Source organism: Pseudorca crassidens, chromosome 11 (assembly GCF_039906515.1).
Source record: "Pseudorca crassidens isolate mPseCra1 chromosome 11, mPseCra1.hap1, whole genome shotgun sequence".
Taxonomy (NCBI): Eukaryota; Metazoa; Chordata; class Mammalia; order Artiodactyla; family Delphinidae; genus Pseudorca; species Pseudorca crassidens.
Window position 1 is genome coordinate 89,943,015 of NC_090306.1, and position 12,718 is coordinate 89,955,732.

A 12,718-nucleotide genomic window follows, 5' to 3' on the forward strand; every position below is an offset into this window, starting at 1 on the left:
TAATCCTGAGAAAGTCAACAGCTATTCACATTTTGCTATCATCTTTTAAAACCCAAAATGGTTTTGTTACTAAGTTTAAAAACAATAGCAATAAATCACAAAGGAAAATATCAATAGATTTGAGTGAATAAAAATATAATATGTCCGCATGTTTAAAGGGAATACTAGAAAATGAAGAGCAAGAGAAATGGGAGAAAATATTTGTAAGACATATGACAAAAGTGTTAATATCTTTGGCGCATAAAGAGTTCATCTACATTGAAAAGAAGAACGTGTGATCCTAAAAGCTAGATAGCCGAAGGGCCCAACTAAAACACTGACAGAAAGATGCTTATGAGTAAACATAATGTGGGAAAATATCCAACTTTATATGCAAACAATGAAATAGAAATTTAAATGACGCTGAAACGTTACTTTCCTATGACATTAGAAAGCAAAATTTATACTTATGGTGGGAGGTAGTAGGGTGTAATAAATACACGTATTATTGGTGAAATGGTAAATATATACAATCCTTAGGGAAATAAATGTCTTATAAGCCTAAAAATATGCATGTTTTTGACCCAGTAATTTCACTTATGGGGATCTATACTAAAGGCGTAATACTAAATACAGTTAAAGCTTTCTGCATAACTGGCCAATTGTAAGGCAATCTTTAAGTAAATTGTGATACCCCCAATGATAGTATAGTATGCAGCTACTAAAATAGGGAGCATGAGACAGTTTAATAACTTAGTAAAAATGCTTATATTTAATATCAAGTGAAAAATCACCACTAAATTATACATGGAATGTAATTAAAATTGCGTGCAGTAAAAATCTCGAAAGAAATACACCAAAATGCTCATAGCAGTTTGTTTTGTTTTGTTTTGGATCATGGGACAATGAGCCACTTGTAATTTGTTTCCATCTTTGTTCAGTCCAACTTAAACATTTTATCAACCCAGGGCAGACCTCACATTGGCCCTTTGAGCCTGTGCCCCAGAAGAGTGGCTCTTGATGCCATGTTCAGGAGAAGTCCAGAAAAACACTAGCAATTCTAGCAATTCTTGCTCCATGACACAGTGACACCTGCAATTAAATTATTTTCCTAAAAATGTATCTTCCACTTTGACCCCAGATTTGGTCCTTAGCTGTTCGGTGCCTGTCGTAGTGAGAATTCTCTAGAAGTGGATCCTAAGATAAGGATTCTTGTGAAAGCAATGTATTGAGGGAATGTTCTTGGGAGGAAGGAGTAAGTAGGTTAGGGCAGGGGAAGGAAGCTGGAGCGAGGGATGGGCTTCAGCCTGGTGCCGGGAGCTCTGGAACAGGACTTACAGCCCCGCATCTCCGTGCCCAGCAGTCACGACGTTCTGGCTCTCCTCCCCTCTCCACCCTCATCTTCAGAGTGGATGTCACCTGTTTAGCGAGGCCCTCTCCCTGGAGAAGGAGGCAGCTGAGGCATGTCAGCAGCAGAGGAGTGGGTACGGGGGCCCTGGGATGGACACCAACCTCAATCCGACAGCACCTCTCTCCCATCTTTCCTGTTGCCCACTCATTGTTGACCTTGGCCTTTTGGGATCTGGACCACATTGAGGGCTGAAATTCCTTTGTCTCTTGGCTTCCAATCGTCTCTGCCAAGTCTCTCTGACGCAAAGTATGATAATAAGGACATCTTACAAGAAGCCAGGCTTAGAAAAACCTGGGACTGTGTAATTCAGGAGGGCAGTGCAGCACGGTCTCCCCATGGAGAGGCCCTAACCCAAACCTGTGGCAGCATGGGCCAGGGTCCTCAGTCCAGCCTGTGTGTCCTTACTTAGACCTGAGCTCAGGGCATGGGCCTTCTAAAGGCTAGGACCATCTAACCGGGGACGTGATGGTGACCACATTGGCTAAACAGAAAGAATCGGGAAATGTTATTTTCGAAAGCATGCAAGGAGTAGGAAAAAAAACTGGTGACTCAGATCTACTGATCCTGCTGGTGAGTTTTCCAGCCATCTGTTATCTCTTCCAGGAGCCACCATTGAATGATCTGTAAATATTTCCCGAGGACCAGAAGGGTAGGGGAGAGGAGAGTTTTCTAGGTCAATCAGTCACGAGTAAAGGTGAAATCACAGATGTACACAGAGTGTCTGCAGGCGGTGAGAGGTGGAGCTGCCTGGGAGAGCAGAGCGCTCAGTCAGCAGGGAGTATTGTTGATGGAATCTCCTTAAGCTTGGATTTATCCTGCAATGAGCTGGAAACTTGATGCTTCCGTGGACAAGACCATGCGAGACAAAGCATTATAAATGCAGTATAAATGTATTCCTGGGAATGCGTTTATCAAATTTTTAAAATCAAAACATTTTCAACTTATGCCTTTGCCCGTCAATATCTGATGCCCCTTTCTCTATTCTCCAAGTATGTAGCTCATTTTATATTGTATTAGTTGACCTCATTAGGGAAATATGTCCCCAGTCCGATTGGAAGTTACGAGAATGATCTTCTTTAGATTCCAAAAAACTGGCAATATATGTTTAATTCATTAATTAAATGAAACCTCGTTTTCCTTCTATAACACCTCTGCCAGAAAATCATTCAGTGTCTGATTGCGTTATACCTTACCCTACGAATGCATCCTGCATTTCACAAGCCCATTCCTGCTGTTTTATCCTTCCTCCTCCTCTGTGTTCCAAGGGGCTGAATTCACTTGATGTTTTGGTCTTGAATTCTAAAAAAGTCTAGCTACTGCTCTTCCGGCCGGGGAAGACTATTGAAAGTGTTACTCACAAGGGTCTTTGCTGAATTACGGGACCCTGGACCTGCAATTTTCCAGGCAGAGTTTCTGTAACCATGGCAACTATGCAATTACTAATGCCGTTAATCGTGATGATACTGTTTATTGGTCATTTACTCTCTGACTGGCATTGTGCTAAGCGCTTCACGTATATTTTCTCATTTAATTTTTCAGCCACGCTACAAGCAAAGTGTTATCATTGTTCCTATTTCCCAGAAAAGGAAACTGAGACTGAGAGAGGTTTGGTGATTTGCTCAAGGTCACAATGTTAGTCAGGGAAAGGAGACAGAGGCTAGTCAAAAGACAGCGCAAACATTTGAATCCAAGTCCGAGTGACTCCAGTCGCTACGTAGTGTTTGGCCCCACCATCACAGGCACTCACAGTTACTGAAAGTTTATGACGTCCAGGCATTGGGCTCAGTGCTAATGTAAGTTATCTCATTTAACCCCCCAAGGAAGCACAACCGGAGGGAACGGCTGGATTGTGATGCAGGAAGAAGGAGGATGCAGGAGAAACGGAGCCGAGTGTCAGGTACGAGGGGACTTCTGGGGCCACCAGAGGAAGATGTGACCATAGTATCAGGGACTGGGGGAGTGGAGTAGGCTGGGATGTGAAGCACGAAATGAGTCGGAGTGAGTAGTTTGGGATGAGGATGGAGAAGACTCCCGAGCGTGCTGGAGCCCACTTTCATGTGCTACTGAGGGCAAACGGAAGCAAGATGGATCCATTCAAAGGGCGGGGCTGTAGCAGCCCCACGGCGACATCCCCTGCTAGCTGCAGCCCTCACGCTCTCTCCTTTCAAGGACTGGCTGGATGCCACACACCTTCACAGTACGCTCTTCACTTCATGAGACTGTGCATGGGAGGGGTGTCAGGGTAGAGCAGAGCCAACACTAATTTGGAGTCCAGAGACCCTAAGTTCCTCTCCTGGTTCAGTCTCCTACCAGCTGTGGCGTGTTTAGGAACTAATTTATCCTCTCTGAACCCTGGCTTTTCAATGGAAAAAATGATGCCTACAACCATAGGGTACTTGAGTGACTAAATGAGGTACCATACAGGAAGCATTTAGCCCAATGTGCACTTAGAAGGCATTTAATAAATATTAACCTCCTTCTCCATCTGTCCTTCTACAACTCCCTTTTTCTTTCTGTCCTTCCGTTGTTTCATACACTTGATTCTATATCTCCAACTAAATTGTGAATTCCTTCAGGGCAAGGACTAAGTCTTTTGTTGTCTTGGTTTTTTCATTCATTCATTTATTCATTCATGCAACATGTACTCTGTGTGAAGCACAGTTTACCCAGAGTTGATATTATGGCTTCGATCACTTGTTAAAAATATGAATAATACATGATCGATATTTTTTTAAATAAAAGATCCTTCACAGGCAACCGAAGTGTGAGGCTATGTCAAACTCAGTTTATACATCAGAAAAATGTTACATGGGAAGGGCTACTGAGTGTGTGACATTGTCAAACATTGGATCAGCACAGTGAACAGTGAAAAGGAACAATTCCCAGAAGGTTTCTCATTTACCTCAGTTATTGAAGACATTGCCTTAACCTCCACCCTTGGCATCAATCACGCCTGCCTTTCACACATTTTGGAGGAGTAAATAGTTCAATCAGTGCCATATATCAGCTTGTCAAATTTTTAAATTAAAAAAATATTTTCCAATTACAAGAGCAGTTCATGTTCACTTACACAGATATTTTAATACAAATAAGAAAAAAGAAGATGCATTTAAAACATTTCTAATCATTCCACATAGAGGTACCTATTGTTAACACTTTGATATAAATCCTTCTAGATTTTTGAAATGTGCGTGGGATCGTATTACATATGCCTAAAATAGGATTATACTATGTAATATTAGTTTGTCTTTCATCACTTTAATTTCCACTTTGGATTGCACCAATCTCTATTTGTTTATCAAAAAGAAGAAAGAAGGATTTTCATATTAAAGTGAAGTCAAGCATGGCAGTGTTTATGTGACTTGAGTTCTTGGCTAAAGCTTCTGTCAGCAAGAGTCTGTCCTCAGGCAGAGAGAGGAAGGTGTGTGTGTACTTTAAACCTCCCTCCAGGTGTGGTCCCATTGCCCATACTATTTCTCTGACATCCTAGTTCATTCTAACTTGTTTTCTCCCTCTCTCCCCCATTGTTGAACTTTCTTCTCTCTGGGCCTGCTAAGGGTTACAAGGATGTTAGCAGTGTCACCTCAAGAAGAGGTCAAGTCTATCGAGATCCCTGTTGTCCAAGCACGCCGCCTGCAGCCCTTGGCTGACACGTACCGCAGATGGCCCGGCAGGGGTGGATGGCGTACTGTACAAGAGAAGGGGCCAAGCCAAGGACATTGGGTTCTGCCTAGAATCAAATCCCATTTAATGGCGAATTCTGCAGTTTGAAAGTTTGAATAGGATGGTACTTTAAAAAGAACTCCGGCTGGTTAAATTTAGAGCCTGAAAAAAAATTCCAGTCTAATAACATGTTCTGGCTTGGGGCCAACCACATCCTTTAGACTGGGCAGCTGGATGAGTTTTCATTCGCTCTGGGCTGCCGCTCCATGCTGACTCGGAGGCAGGCCATAAGCGTCTTCACTTGAGTTGGCCTGGGTGGGACAGGGCCACTTAACGAGATGAGCAGCTTCCTTTGTGTCTCTGGCTGTTAAAGCAGCCTCGTGCTCGCTGATGCATTTTCAGAGGTGGATTGTGCAAGAAAGAGTGCTATTTTTGTAAATAGTTTGGCCTCTTCAGTCACTAGCCTGGCATTTCTCCTCATGCCCCACCACATCCATCCACCCCTTCTTTTGTTTGTAAACTGTTTGCAAAAGAAAGTCCGAAGAAGGGTCCATGCTCCCGGCATCTTGTGTTATTGCCGACAAGGAATTTCTTTTGTTTATGTTTATCGACTCTACTAATAGGTATTTTCAGACTCTTAGCAGTATCTTCCTAATTCTCCCTAGTCTCTTAACTCATCAGAGCACATGGCCAGTTCCAGACCCTTTTATAGCTTAGTTCTATTCAAAGTACAAGTCAGCCAGTGTTTCAGAGTGCCTTCTATGGGCAAGACCCTCTGCCAGGTACCTGGGTGAAGGAGAGTAGGAGAAACTCCCAATCTCAGGGATTCACAAGCTGACTACACCAAGCCCTTTGCATATCCTTCCAGGCTGAACTAGTTGCCCCTTCTACACCTGCGCCAAGATTGCTATACTTCCTGATCAACTGCAGTGACTGGGCACTGCAGGCTTTGCACGTAGTAATTCCAAGTTTCCCAGCATCCTTGAGGTGGAAACATTATCAATCCCATTTCATAGATGAGCACACTGGGGCTCAGAGAGTGAGAAATGTAACCAAGAGAACACAGTTAATAAGCGGCAGAGCCAGATCAAACACAGGTAAACTGACCCCAAGGTCAATGCTCTTTACCATGACATTATAGCCCCTGCTAGCGCAGAAGAGAAGAGGGAGAGAGAAATGAACTCTAAAGTGTGTGAGTGTGTGTGTGTGTGTGTGTGTGTGTGTGTGTACAGAGTGGGTGGTAGTGGGGGGAGCTGGACAGCCTAGTAAAGGAGATAAGATTGTTTATTTTTTTATTTTTCTAAGGTTCTCCCTTCTCCCCTGACCCCAGGGATTTTATTCAACCTCCCAGGTCAGCCGACCATTGGGACAGTCAGTGCTGTATGCTGGGGGAAGGCCTTGGGAAGGCCTTGTCCTCTAGAAGTACTGCCTAGCCTGGCTGCTCCAGGATTTCCCAAGCTCGGGCTGCGGCAAGATGTCCACACACATGCCCACACCTTTGCCTTCCGTGAGTGTGGGTCTGCCTAACTTGTGTTGGGGGGTGTCCCTTCACAGAGGCACTTGCTCCAGGTAGTTTGGCTCCTTACGGAATCTGGACCCCTTCGTAGGATCACTGTTCAGTAGTGGTTAGGAGGAGACAGTACCTGGCTAAGCCAACCAGGCTAGAATGTTCTGGAAGGTAAGAATTGGTGGAGGGAGAAGGAAGGAACATTGAACTTTCCACATTATGCCCGCGTGTATCATCTGAATTTTTAAAAAATTGAAATGTAGTTGATTAACAATCTTGTGTTAGATTCAGGTATATAGTAAAGTGATTCAGTTATATTTTTTCAGATTATTTTCCATTATAGGTTATTACAAGATACTGAATTTAGTTCTCCGTGCTATACAGTAAATCCTTGTTGCTTATCTATTTTATGTATAGTAGTGTGTATTTGTTCATCTCTTACTCCTAATTTATCCCTCCCTGACTTTCCCCTTCAAAAACCATAAGTTTGTTTTCTATGTCTATGAGTTTGTTTCTGTTTTGTATATAGATCCATTTGTATTATTTTTTAGATTCCACATGTAATATTTGTCTTTCTCTCTTACTTACTTCACTCAGTATGATAATCTTTAGGTCCATCCATGCTGCTGCAAGTGGCATTATTTCATTCTTTTTTATGGCTGAGTAATATTCTAGTGCGTGTGCGTGTGTGTGCGTGCGTGCGCGTGTGTATACACCACATCGTCTTTACCCATTAATCTGTCGATGGACACTTAGGTTGCTTCCACGTCTTGGCTATTGCAAATAGTGATTCTATGAACATTGGGGTTCATGTATCTTTTTGAAGTAGTGTTATCATTTTTTTGGAATATATGCCCAGGATTGGGATTGCAGGATCATATGGTAACTCCATTTTTACTTTTTTTTGAGGAACCTCCATACTGTTCTCCATAGTGGCTGCACCAATTTACATTCCCACCAACAGCGTAGGAAGGTTCCCTTCCTCCACACCCGCTCCAGCATTTGTTAATTGTAGACTTTTCAATGATGGCCATTCTGACCAGTGTGAGATGATACCTTAATTGTGATTTTGATTTGCATTTCTCTAATAATTAGTGATGTATCATCTGAATTTTAACAACAAAACATTACATTTGTAGTATGTGGGGAGCAATTTAATGCAGTGACTACACACCCAGGGCCCAGAGTCGAAATGCATAGGTTCAAATACGAGTTCCACTACTTGTGCCAGTTACTAAAACTTGCTGTACCTCAGTTATCCTGTATCTGTAAGTACACTAGCAACACCTACGTCATAAGGTGGTTGTGAGGATTAAATGCAATAAAGAATGTAAGGCCTCAGTGTACTTCAGGCACAAAGAACAAAGAACAAAGAACAAAGAACACACTTAACCAATTTTACTATTTATTATTATTGTTATTGTTGTTGTTAGTAATATTTGAAAACAATGACATTTAATGAATCTTGGGGATTTCAGAGCAGGGAGGCAGCCTGCTGCTCCCCCAGCCACAGGAGCCCCTGGAGGCCGGCCGGGGGTTAAGAATGCAGCTGAAATGAAAACCAATGGTCCGTTTTCTGCCCCTGCATCCTTTGGCTTTTTCTCTGCCTCTTCTCATTTTCCTAAAACCTCCACCACCTGAGTAATGGGACAGTGAAGGAGACAAGAGGTGGGAAGAGGGACGGGCCGTGGGGACCCCAGGTTGAAAGGAAGGATGTTCATGGAAACAGGCTGTGTAGGCGGAGTCTGCAAAGCTAAGTGATTTTTTTATGAACTCCGTGAAAGCTCCAAAGTCAGCTTGTCATGACATGGCTGGTGCTCCTGGAGAAGGGGGCTTTCCTAACGCTGCTATGATCTGGGCACTTACAGCAGGGTCAGGAACACTGACAATGGAAGCTTGCCCGTCACTCAGCCCCTGGCCGGGCCAGCAGGCCTTTCTTACCAGCGCTTCCTCTTTCACAGCGCACCACAGAGAGGAAAATCGAATCAGATCAGATCGCTGCCTTTCAAAATTTGTTCAGCAGCGATAAAAATAAACTCCAAACATCCACATATTTGATCAATTTACTTTTATCCCTTAATCGAATAAGCCCCACAATCAGAAAGAAAAACATTCTGCTAAGCGTTTCATTTCTCCAATGATTCATCTAGCCACGGTCTCAAAGATGACATGATGGGAATGAGGTATATTGAATGCTGAAATAATTTTTATGACCACATCACAAGAGGCTGGAATGGCTTTTAAGGTACATCATATTTTAATCACAAGCACATATAAAGCATCCATTGCTTGAAAACTTAGGAGAAGTTTGAATTGGAATGCCAGAGTCATAATACCATTATCAAGAAAGGGAAGACTGGCTTTTCTTTTTTTTTTCAGTCCTTAACTCCTTCTGTGGTTGTTGGCTACTCTGATAGGCTTGAAAAAAAAGTGTTTTAGAAAGAAAGTAAAAAAAAAGTACACACAAAAGGAGATTTCAAACCAGCAGACACCCAAGGACTCTAAAATGGGTGACCTAACTATCTTGGGTTACTCACTAGCTGGAGGGTAGGTCTCCTTTGAAAGATGAGAAAGTTTCCTGGAAGCCAGGGCGTCTGCAGCATTTCCAGGGACCGTATTCCTGGCCAGTGCATCCTGCTGGTCTGCTCCAGGCTTGGCATCTCTGTCCTCCATGGAAGGAGGGAAATTAAACCATCACTGTGGTCCCTAATGCTAGGGCTCAAGTCACCCTCTCTTCAGCCTGTTGTCACTTAGGTCTAGGGAAACAGGAGGAAAAAGGCAAAGGGAAGTGTGTCAGGGAAGAAGGAAAACAGGCACAAGGAAGAGGAGGGACTATTTTTTAAGGAGGCAGGATGATGTGATGGGAAGAAAAATGTGCTTTGGAACCGGACAAAACTGGGTTCAAATCCTAGATCTGCCATTTTTCAACAGTGTGATCTTGGATCAATGACTTAACCTGTCTGAGCTTTATCTTCTCAATCGTAAAACAAGGGGAAGTATCTGGTGTACTGGGTTGGCGTGAGAATGAATGAGAAGACTTATGTAAAGATTTTAGGTCAGTGCCTGAAATATAATAGATACATGACAAATATTCGTTTTCATATTTTCTCTCGTCTTCCAGCCTCTTCAGAGGTGAGAAAATAGAATAAAATAGAAAAGTGTCATTCAGTTCAAATCTTGTCCCTCGACTCTGAAACCCCTCCATGGTGCACCATGGTCTACAGAATAAAGCCCCAGCTTCCTGGCAAAGCAGCCCAGTTCTGCACAATCCAGCCCCAGGCTGGCATAATTATCCATCTCTCCTGCGACACGCATCTGGGCGCCTTACACTCCATCCCTGCCAGACCATTCCGTCCTCTCACTTTGCCACTGTTTTTGCTCATGTGTTACTCTCAGCTTGGTATTCCTGTCTCTCCTTATTTACTCATGGAAATCCTATGGTTCTCCCCTCTTTCCCTTCTCATTTATTGGGCAACAGCCGGGTACCAGATACTCTGCTGGGAGGCAGAGACACAGAGAGAAAGATGACTGACCGCGATCTGAGTAGGGAGGCCGGGGTGGAGGTGTGGGAGATAGCCTGTCCAACCAAAGCTTTACTACAAGCAAGGGAACCATGAATTCTGCTGGGAGAGATGGTACGGAGAACAGCTACAGGAAGGAGGTAGCCACTGAGCTGGGCTCTGAAGGTTATGTAGGAGTGTTTCAAGAAGGAAGAAGGAAGAGGGGCAGTGGTAGCAAAGGCAATGACATGGACACTATTTTGAGGGACTGTAAATCTGAAATCAGACTCCGTAGCTAGAGGAAGATAGAGTCAGGCGGTATAGGTGGGGTAAGCAACTCCAAGTCACAGGACGTGGCACAGATCTTACCCCACCACTTCCTGGCCGGGCATCCCTGGGCGATTCCCTCACGTCTCTAACTCCAGTTTGCTCATCTGGAAAGTGGGGAGGTAAAAGCAGCGCCTCGCCAGTAAGACGTGTGAGGATAAAGGAAGGTGATCTGTGTAATATCCTCGCAGGGACTCTGGCAACATAGGACGTGATGAGCAAGCATTAGTGCTTCTTATTTTTGTTGAAGTCTAGCTAAACTGTCAGCTCCTAGTCAGCTTTTCCTAACACTCTGAATCAACTCCAACTCCTTTGTCCTCCGTGCTTTCAGGGCACTTTTATAAACCTTAGCGTTTATTTCACGGCCTCTTGCGTGACCCTGTATTTGTTTTTCTGCTTCTTTCTCTAGCAGAGGGAGCCCTGTGCCTTGTTCATCTGTGGCACATCCTACAGCACCAAACACGGTTCTCTGGACATGGTGGTTCATCACTGGACAATTGTTACTGAATGAATGAGACTTCTCGCTAAACAACTTAAAATGAATACTTTTAAGAAATTTTAGAGCAAACAGAAATCCTCTAATGAAGTGTTTTTCAAACTTTGCCTACCCAATCCTCAGTAAAAAATGTATTTTACAAGACCCAGTGTGTGTCTACATATATATTTATGGTTAAGGGAAACAAAAATTTCACGAAACAATAATTATCCTCACTACTGCAGCACATCCCAATATGTTCCAATCTATTCTTTTTTAATATTTTTTTTCTTTTAGAAGAGTTTTAGATTTAAAAAACTTGTCATGAAGATATTACGAAGGTTTCCATATACCTCACACCCAATTTCCTTTATGAATATCTTAACATCAGTATGATATGTTCTTCACGATGAATGAACCAATACGAATGCATTCTCAACTGAAGTCCATACTTTATTCAGATTCCCTTACTTTTTACCTAAAGTCCTTTCTCTGTTCCAGGATCCCATCCAGGATCCATATTACAGTCATCCCGTCTCCTTAGGTACCTCTTGGGTGTGATAATCTCTCCGACTGTCCTTCTTTCTGATGACCTTAACCATTTTGAGGAGTACTGGTCAGATATTTGTAGAATGTCCCTCAGTTGGGACTTGTCTGACATTTTTCTCATGATTAGACTGGGGCTATGAGTTTGGGGGAGGAAGACCACAGAGGTAAAGGGCCATTCTCATCACACACTATCAAAAGTGCATATTGTACTATCAATATCACTTATCAATGTTGACGTTAACCTTGAAACCTGGATTGAGGTGGTATTTGTCCAGGCTTCTCCACTGTAAAGTTACTTTTTCTTTCCCTTGTCTATACTGTACTCTTTGGAAGAGAGTCACTGTGTGCAACCCACACTTAAGGAGGAAGGAGTTATGCTCCATCACCTTGAGGATGGAGTATCTACAAAAATTATTTGGGATTCTTCTGCATAGGAGATTCGTCTCTTCTTCTCCCATTTACTTATTTATTCATTCATTTATTTCTATCAGTATGAACTTATGGATTCTTTTTATACTTTGGGTTATAATTCAATACTACTTTTACTACCTTAAGTATTTTGCTGCTCAGGACAACTGTGGTTGAGCTGTTGTCAGCTCCTGTATGCCTCTAACATACCTTTATCATTTATCATGATAGGTTGTTTTTCATTTGTGTATGAGCACTTCCTTACTTTCTGGCACTAAAAGATGTTCCAGAATCATCTTGTACCTTTCCTGCTACAGTCCTAGAATCAACCTTTTCTCCAAGAAGCCCTGGTTCCTTTTATTGGCGAATACTGTAGAAACTAAGGTCTGGGCATGCTCATTGCCACTAGAGCATCATTGCTTCTAGGCCCTTTCACCTGACAGAACAAGGAAATATATGTCTGTATACTAACTGGTATATAGCTATATACCTATAAATGTTTCCATATGTAACCATCTGTGTCTATATGAAGCCGTACATGCATTCATACAGATGTCTCCAACTCTAATCCATTAAGACATGTATCATTCCAGCCTTCTCCCATTACCCACCTGTAATCTCCCACCCCAACAATGAGAAACCTAGATCCTAGCATCTGTGACCCATTTACTTATTTGTTCATTTCAGTATACACATATACGGGGTTCAGTATTGGTAACCCATACCAACATGGGGCTCAACTTGATCTGCTAGAGTACAGGGCTTTTGTACAGTTCCCTCTGCCTTTAGTCTTCCAGACCCACTCATTCCCAGACTTACTTACTCAGCACCTTTCCCCCAACCCTCTTCAGGAAAACGTTTTCATACATGTCATTCTTTGTCCTGCCACAGAGGTCTCG

At 42.9% G+C, this 12,718-nt stretch overlaps 1 long non-coding RNA gene across 2 annotated transcripts in view; it reads left to right on the top strand.

Annotated features, from left to right (window-relative positions):
* Positions 1-1,686: 1,686 nt before the first annotated feature.
* LOC137202363 (uncharacterized) overlaps positions 1,687-12,718 on the top strand; it is a 35,177-nt gene continuing 24,145 nt past the window's right edge. The window contains exons 1-3 of one of the 2 annotated variants that reach the window (XR_010932559.1): positions 1,687-1,960; positions 3,211-3,287; positions 10,797-11,027. This is a non-coding gene — a long non-coding RNA (uncharacterized lncRNA). Of the gene's footprint in view, positions 1,961-3,210; positions 3,288-10,796; positions 11,028-12,718 lie in introns of those variants that run through there. The other variant, XR_010932560.1, reaches the window with a different exon arrangement.